The 12,886-nt window shown below is 42.5% G+C and overlaps 1 protein-coding gene across 6 annotated transcripts in view; it reads left to right on the top strand.

Annotated features, from left to right (window-relative positions):
* The window catches only part of LOC122788802 (SPARC-related modular calcium-binding protein 1-like), a 1,601,573-nt gene that overhangs the window by 215,152 nt on the left and 1,373,535 nt on the right, over positions 1-12,886 (top strand). The gene's annotated exons all lie outside the window — the stretch shown is intronic.

Genomic DNA, 12,886 nt, shown 5'->3' with positions numbered 1-12,886 from the left:
GCATGGAGAACATCGATATCTGTGCAGTAACAGAAACCTGGTTCAAGGCTCCCGAGAGCACCCCAGCACTACCAGGTTATACCTCATACCATGCTTTTCGCCCCAAAACTTGGACCGAACCACAAAAGGTGAGGGAGTATCAATATTCGCCAAAGATACCCACACCTCCAGGTTGGTGGCACAGCACGAAGCATCAGAGACTATCCATGTGCAACTAACTGTGGGTAAAACTGCCTTCCAGTTTATAGCCTGCTACAGACCACCCTCCCAAACACAGGAACCCCACTTGGCCTTCCTGAGAATACTGGAAAATATGAAGGTCTCTCCAAACACCATTATATTGGGTGACTTCAACTACCCAAACATAGACTGGGAGCATTACTCTAGCTCCAACACCCTAGCCCAAAGGTTCCTAGAATTTATAAACTCAAATGCTATGGAACAACTTGTTACCACTCCCACAAGAGGGGAAAACATACTGGACCTGATCATCACCAACATGGGGACACTATGCTCCAGACCAGAAGTGTATCCCTCACTGGTAAGATCAGACCATAAACTAATCTCACTGGATATTCACATCCCGACCCCACCCCCTGCCCAGAAAACCACAGTGAAAAACTTCTCTAAAGCAAATTTCACACGCCTCAAAACCGAGGTGAAATCCTTCAAAGCCCCCGGGTCTGTGGAAAATACGGCCCAGACCGCAGAATCCTTTATAAACGCATTCTATGAACACCTTCAGGAATGCATGGATCATGCAATCCCAAATAAAACCAAGACCCAATCCTCCAAAGGTAGACATCCTGTCTGGTGGACCCCAGCCATAAACAAACTATACAATAGAAGGAGGAAGCTACTACATGATAGAGCAAAATCCCAAAAAGGGAAGGCATCTCTGATCAGTATTAGCAAAAAACTACGGGCACTCATAAAATCGTCTAAGGCCAGCTTCGAGAGAAAAATTGCACAGGACACTAAGGATAATCACAAGGCTTTCTTTAGTTATGTTAGGAACCTGGGTGGGAATTCCCAGATATGCTCAGAATTAGTCCAAAATGACAAAAATACACCGAGCCCACAGACATTGCCAACATCCTAGCTGACAGGTTCAGTGCAAACTTCTCCCCTCTCCCCACCAAAAGGGCAAATATCTATCCCAACAGAGTGCTGCCCCTGACATCTCAGATGCTCAGGTAAGAGCCGCCCTCTCCAAAGCAAAAACACAGCATCAATGGGACCAGATGGTGTCCCGGCTGCGTCCTACATGAACTCCAAGAAGAGCTAAACTCAAACATAAAACTACTGTTCAATCTTAGCCTTACTACAGGATATGTACCCAAAGAGTGGCATACAGCAACAGTGGTCCCTCTCCACAAAGGTGGTGCCTCAACGGATCCTGGAAACTATCGCCCCATAAGCCTGACTAGCTTGGTCTGCAAAGCTATGGAAAGGATCATCATGGACCTCATAAATAAAGATATTGGGGACCTACAGACACTGGATCCTACCCAGTTTGGCTTTGTTAAGGGCAGATCCTGCCTCTTAAACCTGGTCGATTTCTTTGAAACAGTCACCAAGGCCATTGACGAGGGAAGGTGGTCCACACAGCCTACCTGGACCTCGCATAAAATCCTTCAATAGAATACCCCACTCGGGCATTATAGATAAGCTCACCAGGTTAAATATAAACCCCTATGTCACTAGATGGGTTGCAAACTGGCTCAAGGACAGAACCCACATGGTTAGAATTGCTGGAGCCATGTCAGACTCCAAACCAGTTACAAGTGGCGTCCCACAAGGCTCAGTCCTGGGACCTCTCTTGTTCGGTATATATTTCTCAGCGGTACAGGCCAACACGGAAGGACTGTGGCTGACCAAGTTCAGACGACTGCAAACTGGGCACCATAATCAACTCTCCAGCCGACACAAGCATCCTCCAAAAGGGCCTCATAGAAACAGACAACTGGTGCCAGAGCCATGGCCTCAAGCTAAACTCCAAAAGTGTATAGTCATCCCTTTGGCAAAACAAAGTGCCCACAAATTACCACATAGGTGGTAATCCATTAAGTACAGAAGAAGTCATTAGGGACCTGGGGACCCAAGTTGATAGCAATCTCTCATTTGACAACCACGTGGCCAAAGTGGTTAGAAAAACATTTTATATAGCCCACCTAATCATGAAGGGATTCACATCTAGATCAGGGAGGTCATCGTGCCTCTTTACTCATCCCTCATCAGGCCCATAATTGAGTACAATGCCCCTTTGGGATGTACCTTACCAGACACCTGCAGCAACTGGAAAGACCCCAAAAGTACCTCACCAAGAGGATCAAAGGGCTCAAACAGATGCCATATGCTGCCCAGTTAAAGAAACTCCAGCTCTATTCAGTGGCATACCACCTGCTCAGAGGCGATCTGTGCCTGACGTATAAAGCCATGTCCAACCCGGAATTAATGGACATGCTGCACCTCAGAAAATCCAAATCCCATCGAGCTACGCAATCGAGAGACTTGAACCTCAGCACTGAAATAAATAGGACATGCTGGAGGGACAGATTCATAACCCAGAGGCTCCCTTCACTCTGGAATAAAATCCCAGTCCAGGTTAGGCAGAGTCCCACATTGACTCTCTTCAAGAGGAATCTTGATGAGTGGATGGGAGATCGTAGGTTTACCACGGCTATCACTTCTGTGTCACTGTTAGACAGAGGCACAGTATACTAACCTCAAAAAAAGGCATAGCAAAATTAATTTAAAATGGGTGGCGAAAGCCAAACACACTCTGGCTAGGCTTATAAATGCCCTAGGGCAGATAGCCTAGTATGAACCTATGAACCTATGAACCTATGTGTGAACATTTGTGTGGTTTCTGCAGCAGCTTCTAATATTTCAGTAGTGCCATTTTGAGCTATGACATTTCATTACAGATCACTGAAAGATACTTCTAAATATCCCAGTCATTCAGTATCAAGATTACCTGCCTCATTCTGCCTGCAGGGTCAGGTTACTTTACCATATATGTCAATGAAATGCAGTTTGACACTTGTCAGCCACCCAGGGGGACAACTTAGTTTCCCTTCTAGGAAGTCAACAGCATTCATATCCTATCTATCTTTAGAAAGGCGGATTAATGTTAGCCCTGCTGACCCTCTTTTCCATCATATATAACTTTGACTGGAATAAACCCACACGTTCTCACAACTCATTCAGTTCTTTGAGCTGCTGCTGAAATACATGGTTAGTAGCTTTGAAACCCTAAGCCAGAATTCTTGTCCCACACTTCTATCATGTCTTTTTGGATTATTTTAAGGCCTTCATACATGCCAGCAAATCAGTCCGATGGCATGATGATCATCTTATTAATGTGAGCTTCAGACCTCTCAACTGTCCTTATTTGGATAAATGTTCTTATTTTCCATCCTGATTTAGGCTGTCCCTATTTTTGAAGGTATGCCCCTGTTTTCAGGCTTGATTTACCCCTACACACACTTTTCTGAATCCCTCTCATCACATATGATTTTTTTAAAGCTGTGTAATACACAGAAAACAATTCTACATGACTAATATACTAGTGGCAACAATAATTTATAGAAAAAGGACATACATCTTACAACTTACTTTTTCTGAAGCAAAAATAAATGACTTTGTTTTTTTGATACAGGTTATTAAAGATTACAGATTTTACACAGTCTCTTTGGTAATATGCTTATATATTTTTGCATCATTTTTGTCACTGTTTGTTTCTTAAACATTGTGTTTTTGAGTAGTATCGCACATTATTACTGAAAGTGGGAAGAGTTAAGTGCTATTTGGTATTTACATTTTATAGGTTCATAGGTTCATAGGTAGGTACTAGGCTATTGGCCCTGGGGCCTATATAAGCCTAGCCAAAAAGTTCCCTGGTTTTCACCACTCAAGAAAGTTATTTTCCTGCTCCCCTGCCTAGCAGAAGCACAGAAGTGATCCCCAGGGTGAATTTCCTATTTCCCATCCAATTGTTGAGATTTTTCTTAAAGAGGGCTAATAAGGATCTTTGCTTGACATGAATGGGTAGTCTGTTCCAGAGCATGGGAAGTCTCTGGGACAAGAATCTATCCCTCCAGCATGTTCTGTTTATTGTGGTGGCAAGGTTTCGGTTCCTGGAGCGTGTGGCTCCGAGGGATTGTGGTTTCTTTAAGTGTAGCATGTCCAACAGATCTGGAGTTGACATGGCTTTGTATGTTAGGCAGTGGTTGCCTCTGAGTAGGCGATAAGCGATAGAGTAGAGCTGAAGTTTTTTGAGAAGGTCTGCATATGGCATCTGTTTGAGGCTGGTAATTCTCTTAGTGAGGTATTTCTGTGGCCTTTCAAGTTGTTGTAGATGTCTTGCAAGGTACATGTCAAATGGGGCGTTGTTCTCTATAATAGGTCTGATGAAGGATGAGTACAGTGGAAAAATTACTTTTTTTTTCTGGAGGTGAACCCCTTTGTGATGAGGTGTGCCATGTACAAGGATTTCCTGACTACTGTGGCGATGTGATTATCAAAGGAGAGACTACTGTCCACCTGTGTCCCAAGGTTTCTTATCACACTTTTGGTGTTTAGTAGGCTACCACCTATGTGGTAGTTCATGGGTACAGTGTTTTTCCCAAAGGGGATGACAATGCACTTCTTGGTATTGAGCTTGAGGCCATGACTTTGACAACAAGCATCAGTCTCAGTGAGGCCCCTTTGTACAATGTCCACATCATTAGGTGATTCTATTATAGCACCTAGTTTGCAGTCATCTGTGAACTTCATTAGCCAAAGGCCTGCTGTATTTGCCTTTAGTTCTGAGAAGTAGATGCCAAACAGGAGAGGACCCAGGACTGAGCCCTGTGGTACTCCACTTGTCACTGGTCTGAAGTTGGATTTGGAGTTGGCTACTTTCACTGCGTAGGTTCTGTCAGTGAGCCAGTTGGCCACCCATCTTGTGACATAGGGATTTATGCCCAGTTTAGTGAGTTTATCTATAATTCCAGAGTGGGGGATAGTGTTGAAAGCCTTGGAGAGGTCAAGATATGCACCACCTTACCCTCGTCCATGGCTCTGGTGACTGCTTCAAAGAAGTCAATCAGGTTTAGGAGACATGACCTACCTTTTACAAACCCAAACTGAGTGGGGTCCAGAGTTTGGAGGTTACCTATGTCATGTTTATAAGCTCCAAGATGATATATTCCATGGCCTTGCAGACCAGGCTCGTCAGGCTAATGGGGCAGTAGTTCTGGGGGTCTGTGGTGGCACCCCCTTTGTGAAGTGGGATAATCATCATTGTGCACCATTCAGTAGGCACAAAGCCTGAAGTGAGGCTGTGATTGAACATGGTACTTAGGTGGGGTGCCAGTTCGTTCCATAGTTCGTGCAAAACGCAGCCTGGGATATTGTCAGGTCCCATGGATGCTGTGTTCTTGGCTTTGGAGAGTGCTGTCTTTACTTGTGCAGCTGTGATTACAGGGGCTTTGCATTCTTCCGGTATAGTGATGGGCCCTTTGGGGGGTGAGGAGGTGGTGGTTTGCACTGAATCTATCTGCCAGGATGTTGGCAATATCAGTAGGTTCTGTATATCTAGTGCCATTGTGCTGTCGCTCAGAGCAGATCTGAGTCTTGCCATTGAGATTCTTGACATAGCTGTAGAATGCTTTGTGGCTGTCTTTAGAATCAGTGGTGATTTTATTTTCGTAACTAGCTTTGGAGGATTTTATGAGGGATCTCAACTTCTTACTGAGGCTGACCAGGGAGTTCCTGCAATCAGGGGATTTTACTCTTTTTTGCAACAGCTTCTTCCTTCTGTTGTAGAGTTTGTTTATGGCAGGGGACCACCAGATTGGCATCCTTTTTTTGGAGGATAGCATCTTGGTTCTGTTGGGGATGGCATAATCCATGCATTCATATATGTGCTTATATATTTGTATAGGATTCAGCAGTCGTACCTCTATTTTCCATCTGTATGGGTGTCGTGAATCTTGCCACTTTTGTCTTAAGAAGCACAAAGTTGGCTTTGGAGAAGTTTTTTATGGTGGTTTCCTTAATGGGGGTTGGATATTGATGTCTAGGGAGATTAGCTTGTGGTCAAATCTGACCAGCGAGGAGTTGACCTCTAGCATGGAACATCGGTTGCCCATATTGGTAATGACCGGGTCCAGGATATTGCTGCCCCTGGTGGGGGTATGGACAAGCAGATCCAGGGCGATGGAATTTATGAATTCCAGAAAGCGTTGAGCAAATGAGTTAGTACATGAGTAGTTTTCCCAGCTGATGGTGGGGTAGTTGAAATTGCCCAATATTAGGTTATTGGGCTGTACCTTATTATTACCCACTATATCAAGAAATGTGGAGTGGGCATCCTGGGGCATGGCAAGGGATCTGTAACATGCTACAACCTGGATTGCAGTCTTGCCCAGTGTTAGTTGCACTTAGATAATTTCGAATGCATTATGTTGCACAACTAGCCTGGAGGTGTGGATATCCTTAATGAATATGGACATGCCTTCTCCTTTAGTGTTTCGGTCCAGGTTAGGTGGCCGATAGGTGTGGTATGCGTTATAGCCTGGTAATGCAGAGGTGCTCTCTGGAGCCTTGAACCAGGTCTCCGTCACTGCAGAGATGTCGATGTTCTCCATTTTAAGGAGTGCCTCGAGTGAGTGCATTTTGAGGTTTAGACTTCTAGAATTGAGTAGCATTACCCTCAGATTTTGTTTGCTTATACCTGCTATGGTGGTGAGTTTGCCGTTTGAACCTTGCCTAAAAAAGGCACTATAGGGGGGGCAAGAGCCTTAGCCAGTATCCGGAATCACAGGGCAATAGGTGCAGGCCATCTCTGGCAAAGCATTGTGGTCTGTCAATCATGTCATCCCAGGCAGACAGACACTGGATCCCCTTACAATGACACCAGAAGCTTAGCCAATTGTTGAAGTCAATCATTTTGTCCTTGTATTGTGGTATCATTCTGGGCAATGGCAGGATGTTACTCATGGCTAGGGTCATACCTGCCTGGGCTACATGATCTGAGAGCTCCTCCATGTCTCTTTTCATGTAGTCCAGGGAGGTACATCTCAGGTCATTCACACCAATGTGGACAATGACAGAGTCATATTTGTACTTGTTGTGAAGTGACCTGAGTGCTTGGATTATATGGTGGATCCTGGCACCCGACAGGCAGCTGAGAGTAACTTTCTTCTTGCTTTGCCTGGTGAGTGGGACATCAGTGTGCTTGACTATAGAGTCACCTATGACTAGTGTGTTGGGTACGATGTTTTGCCTTATGGGCTGAGGTTGAGTGGCACACTGATTTTGTGGGCTATGTGTCATTTGGGTAGAGTTGGGGGTAGTGGTTGCTTGCATTTCAGCTTTGGAGGTCTCTGTTGTTTGGGCAGATTTTTATTGAGAGCCAATGTGAATGTAGGTGTGTGTTTTGTGTTACTATGTCTGGGTTTAGGTGGTGTAGGTTTGATGGACTACGTGTTGAGTGTGGTGTTTACCTTCTCCTCTTGACTGTCTAGTACAGTCTTGGCTGGAGAGAGCTTGGCTTCCAGTTTGGCAATATAAGTGCATCTCTCACAGGTTGTAGTGTTGGGTGGTAGGAGGAGAGGGTTATCAATGTACATGAGGTAATTGCTACATTGCCCCAAGATGCCCAGATTCATCAGGTGGACAGGGGAAAATACCAGGAGCTGATCCTTAGACATGCCTGGATAGGTGCTTATTAATTTAAGTACTAAAAACTGTTTTCCTCCTAACAAGTGAGGAAAGTTGAGAGCTGCAGTAATTTGTAGATTATGTAGTGCTTGCAATGAGTTTTGAACAAGTGCTGAGCACAAGGAAACAGTTTTGAGTGCTAAAACTAGAAAACTGGCTAGTTCTAAGGGAAAATTAGAAGACCAGAATTTCTGGCACTGGGAATAGTTTAAACCTAGTTAAACAGCACTGCACGATGCGCAAAACCGATCAAACATGGGTTTTTAAACAGAAAGATGAAAAGGATAGAAATAGCCCAAAATGACCAATAATACTACAGATTCTGAGCTGAAACCACTCTTCCAGTGACAGATAGGCTGCTCAAAGCACACCACTCTCACTGACGAACAGAGAAGCTTTCTTCTATCTTAGTAAGGTCTGGCAGAGTTCTACTGCAGCAGAGAGAGAAAAGGGAGACTTTGAGTCTGCAGGACACCCAGGCAGGATATTGCTGAGGTAATACAAGCACAAAAAATGTGCATACATGGGTTTTTAAACAGAAAGATGAAAGGGATAGGAACAGGTGAACAGTGGTCTCACCACAAGTGAACAATGGTCTCACCTTCGATAACCACATTGCCACAACAATCAGGAAATCCTTCTATGTGACATACCTCATCACTAAGGACTTTTCATCCAGAAAAAAGGAGGTCATTGTCCCACTATACTCATCCCTCATTAGACCCATTATAGAATACAACGCCCCATTTGGTATGTTCCTCTCAAGACATCTGCAACAACTGGAAAGGCTGAAGAAATACCTCACTAAAAGAATCACAGGCCTAAAGCAGATGCCCTACACTGACCGCGTTAAAAAACCCCAGCTATACTCTGTCACATGTTGTCTACTCAGAGGCGATCTCTGCTTAACATACAAGGCCATGTCAAACCCAGAGCTGTTGGACATGCTACACTTAAAGAAATCCCAATCCCTCAGAGCCACATGCTCCAGGGATCTAAACCTTGTCATCACAATAAACAAAACATGCTGGAAGGATAGGTTCCTGACCCAGAGACTCCCCAGACTCTGGAATAGACTGCCCATATATGTCAAGCAGTGCGACTCTTTGGCCCTCTTCAAAAGGAACCTTGACGATTGGACGGGAGAAAGGAAATTCACCCTAGGGATCACATCAGTCACCCTGCTAGACAGGGGTCCAGGGAAGTAAATAGTGTGGGAAGAAATAGCCAAGGAATTGTTATGGCTAGGCTTGTATAGGCCATAGGGCCGATAGCTTAGTATCAACCTATGAACCTATAGAAATAGCTCAAAATGGTCAATAAATCTACAGATTCTGAGTTTAAACCACTCCTCCAGTGACAGGCTGCTTAAAGCTCACCACTCTCACTGATGAACAGAGAAGCTTCCTTCTATCTTAGTAAGGTCTGGGCAACACAGAAACTACAAAACATCCCAGAATTCAGCAAAATCTGACAACCGGACTCTACTGGTTATAGAAAGGCAGGAAATAAGTAGAGAGATAGGATTTTTTGTCTTTTTTGTTCTTTTTTCAAAAATTAAAACAGATACAGTAAAACACACACTTTTAAAGCAGAAAAATGGCTATCGCACTTGAGTGTGTGGCCCTCAACAGTTCAACAGTTCAACAGTTGAAAAACACTTAAAAATGATTAGTTAAAGTGCAAACAGTATCAGAATTCAAACAACAGTTCAAATAAGTTGCAAAGTTAATAAAAACGCTTGGAATAGTACAGCTAGCGAACATAAGCAATAAAAAGCAAAACAGAGGTACTTAATCCACTCAAAGTCTCCCTTTTCTCTCTCTGCTGCTGTAGAACTCTGCAGGACACCTAGGCAGGATCTTGCTGAGGTAATACAAGTGCAAAAACCATGCAAACACAGGTTTTAAACAGGAAGATGAAAGGGGTAGAAATAGGCCAAAATGGCCAATAAAACTACAGATTCTGAGCTGAAACCACTCCTCAAGTGGCAGATAGGCTGCTCAAAGCTCATCACTCTCACTGATGAATAGAGAATCTTTCTTCGATCTTAGTAAGGTCTGGGCAACACGGAAACTATAAAACAGCCCAGAATTCAGCAAAATCTGAAAACCAGACTCTACTGGTTATAGAAAGGTAGGAAACAAGTAGAGAGATAGGATTTTTTTGTTTTTTCAAAAATTAAAACAGATACAGTAAAACAAACACTTTTAAAGCAGAAAAAATGGTGATTGCACTTGAGTGTGTAGCCTTCAACAGTTCAACAGTTGAAAAACACTCAAAAATGATCAAAGTGCAGATAGTATCAGAATTAAAACAAAACAGTTCAAATAAGTTGCAAAGTTAATAAAAAATGCTTGGAATAGTACAGCTAGCGAAAATAAGCAATAACAAGCAAAACAGAGGTACTTAATCCACTCAAAGTCTCCCTTTTCTTTCTCTGCTGCTGTAGAATTCTGCAGGACACCTAAGCAGGATCTTGCTGAGGTAATACAAGCACAAAAACTGCACAAACATGAGTTTTTAAACAGAAAGATGAAAGGAATAGAAAAACCCAAAATGGCCAATAAAACTACAGATTCTGAGCTGAAACCACTCCAGTGACAGTTAGGCTATTCAAAGCTCACCACTCTCACTGATGAACAGAGAAGCTTTCTTCTATCTAAATAAGGTCTGGGCAATACAGAAACTACAAAACAGCCCAGAATTCAGCAAAATCTGAAAACCAGACTCTACTGGTTATAGAAAGGCAGGAAATGAGTAGAGAGATAGGAATTTTTTTTTGTTTTTTCAAGAATTAAAACAGATACAGTAAAACAAACACTTTAAAGCAGAAAAATGTCTATCACACTTGAGTATGTAGCCCTCACCAGTTCAACAGTTGAAAAACACTTACAAATGATCAGTTAAAGTACAAACAGTATCAGAATTTAAAAAGCAGTTCAAATAAGTTGCAAAGTTAATAAAAAATGCTCAGAATACTGCGGCTAGCGAAAATAAGCAATAAAAAGTAAAACAGAGGTACTTAATCCACTCAAAGTCTCCCTTTTCTTTCTCTGCTACTGTAGAATTCTGCAGGACACCCAGGCAGGATTTTGCTGAGGTAATACAAGTGAAAAAGCCACACAAACATGGCTTTTTAAACAGGAAGATGAAAGGGATAGAAATAGCCCAAAATGGCCAATAAAACTACATATTCTGAGCTGAAACCACTCCTCCAGTGACAGATAGGCTGCTCTAAGTTCACCACTCTCACTGATGAACAAAGAAGCTTTCTTCTATCTTAGTAATGTCTGGGCAACACAAAAACTACAAAACAGCCCAGAATTCTGCAAAATATGAAACTGGACTCTATTGTTTATAGAAAGCCGGGAAATGAGTAGATGAGAGATGGGATTTTTTTTTTGTTTTTTTTTTCAAAAATTAAAACAGATACAGTAAAACAAACACTTTTAAAGCAGTAAAATGGCTATCACACTTGAGTGTGTAGCCCTCAACAGTTCAACAGTTGAAAAACACTTCAAAATGATCAGTTAAAGTTTAAACAGCATAAAAAAAAAAAAGTTCAAATAAGTTGCAACGTTAATTAAAACACTCGGAATATTGCGGCTAGCAAAAATAAGCAATAAAAAGCAAAACAGAGGTACTAAATCCACTCAAAGTCTCCCTTTTCTTTTTCTGCTGCTGTAGAATTCTGCAGGACACCCAAGCAGGATCTTGATGAGGTAATACAAGTGCAAAAACCACGCAAACACAGGTTTTTAAACAGAAAGATGAAAGAGATAGATATAGCCCAATATGGCCAATAAAACTACAGATTCTGAGCAAAACAGTAGTTGATGGAGGGCATACATTTCAATCTCTCTCCTTTATCCCCCTTACCCCTTAACCTTTTTCACTTGCCCTATGCCCTTTTGAATGCTGCTGTGGACTCATCTTCACTAGCTGTTCCGATATTAAATTATATGTGTCTAAGACTCTTTGTGAAAAACTACTATTGCATCTTTTTTTCCTCTGTCCTTCCTATTTAGGATGACCTCTCATGTGTAACTGATAAGAGCTTGCACACTAGTGTCATATCCCCACATGTCTCTTCTGGTCCCAAATGAGAACAGCTGTAGCTTCTATTACCTCTAGTTAAATCTCTTTTTGTCCTTCATGTGAATCTTTCTGGTTGCTTTCCTCTGGATCCCTCTCAGCAATCTGATATCCCTTTCCTTAAATATCCTCCAGAAAAGCATTCAGTATGCAGGAAAGCTGCAGTTTTATTAGAGTCCTGCAGAGTGGAAGAATCAACTTTTTGCTTCTGGACTCTATCCCTGTGGGGATACATCCCAGCATTCTGTTTGGTGCTATCACTACCCTTTCACACAGTAGTCCAGTTCCTGTGAGCTGAATATCCCCACACCTGTTGCCATCAGTTGCATTCCTCCCAGCTCTTACTTCACACCACATTTTTTGTGGCCCGAGTGCAACACTCTGTAACTGTCTGTACCGACACGATTCTTTCCACATTTTTTCAGCTTTTCCAAATCCTTTGTTAGATTCTTCTCCCCAGCATCCACTACTGCACCTATGTTTGTGTCATCAGCAATGAGTTTAATCCTGTTGTCTTTCCCTCAGGTGTATCTAAAGAAACACACTGAAGATAGTGTACCTAGGACAGACTACTGTGGTACTGTACTAGTCACTTTCCTAAATCCTGACAATGCCCTCTCACCAAAGTCATCTGTGTCCTTAACGTCATTCATGCAACTATCCAGTTTCTTAGTTTTTCTCCTACTGCCAATTCCTCTAGTTTTACTACCAGTCTTTTGTGTGGGAGTGAATTGATGCCATTCTTGAAATCCAGGTAGACTATATCTATTATTACTTCCCAGCCAAGATCACCTGTGACTTATTTTTAAATCTGGATTTGTTCATGAACCCAATCATTCTGATGTATGTTTTATAATTCAGTTACTTAGCTTTTCTTCATTCTTGTTATGCATAGGTTCATAGGTTCATAGGTTAGTACTAGGCTAACTGCCCTTGCAAGCCATTTTAAGCCTAGCCAATTATCCCCTGTGAGATTCAAACCCTGTACCTTGTATTTGTAAGGCAAACACATTAACCATTGGGCAACCCTCATAATAGTTCTCATCTTTCCTTTATATCTGCATTCCTGGGG

The sequence above is a fragment of the Protopterus annectens genome, chromosome 1.part0, assembly GCF_019279795.1.
Source record: "Protopterus annectens isolate FY-2018-M chromosome 1.part0, PAN1.0, whole genome shotgun sequence".
NCBI lineage: Eukaryota > Metazoa > Chordata > Ceratodontiformes > Protopteridae > Protopterus > Protopterus annectens.
The sequence above is the reverse complement of the archived record's forward strand: the minus strand, read 5'-3'. Positions and strand labels throughout refer to the sequence as shown.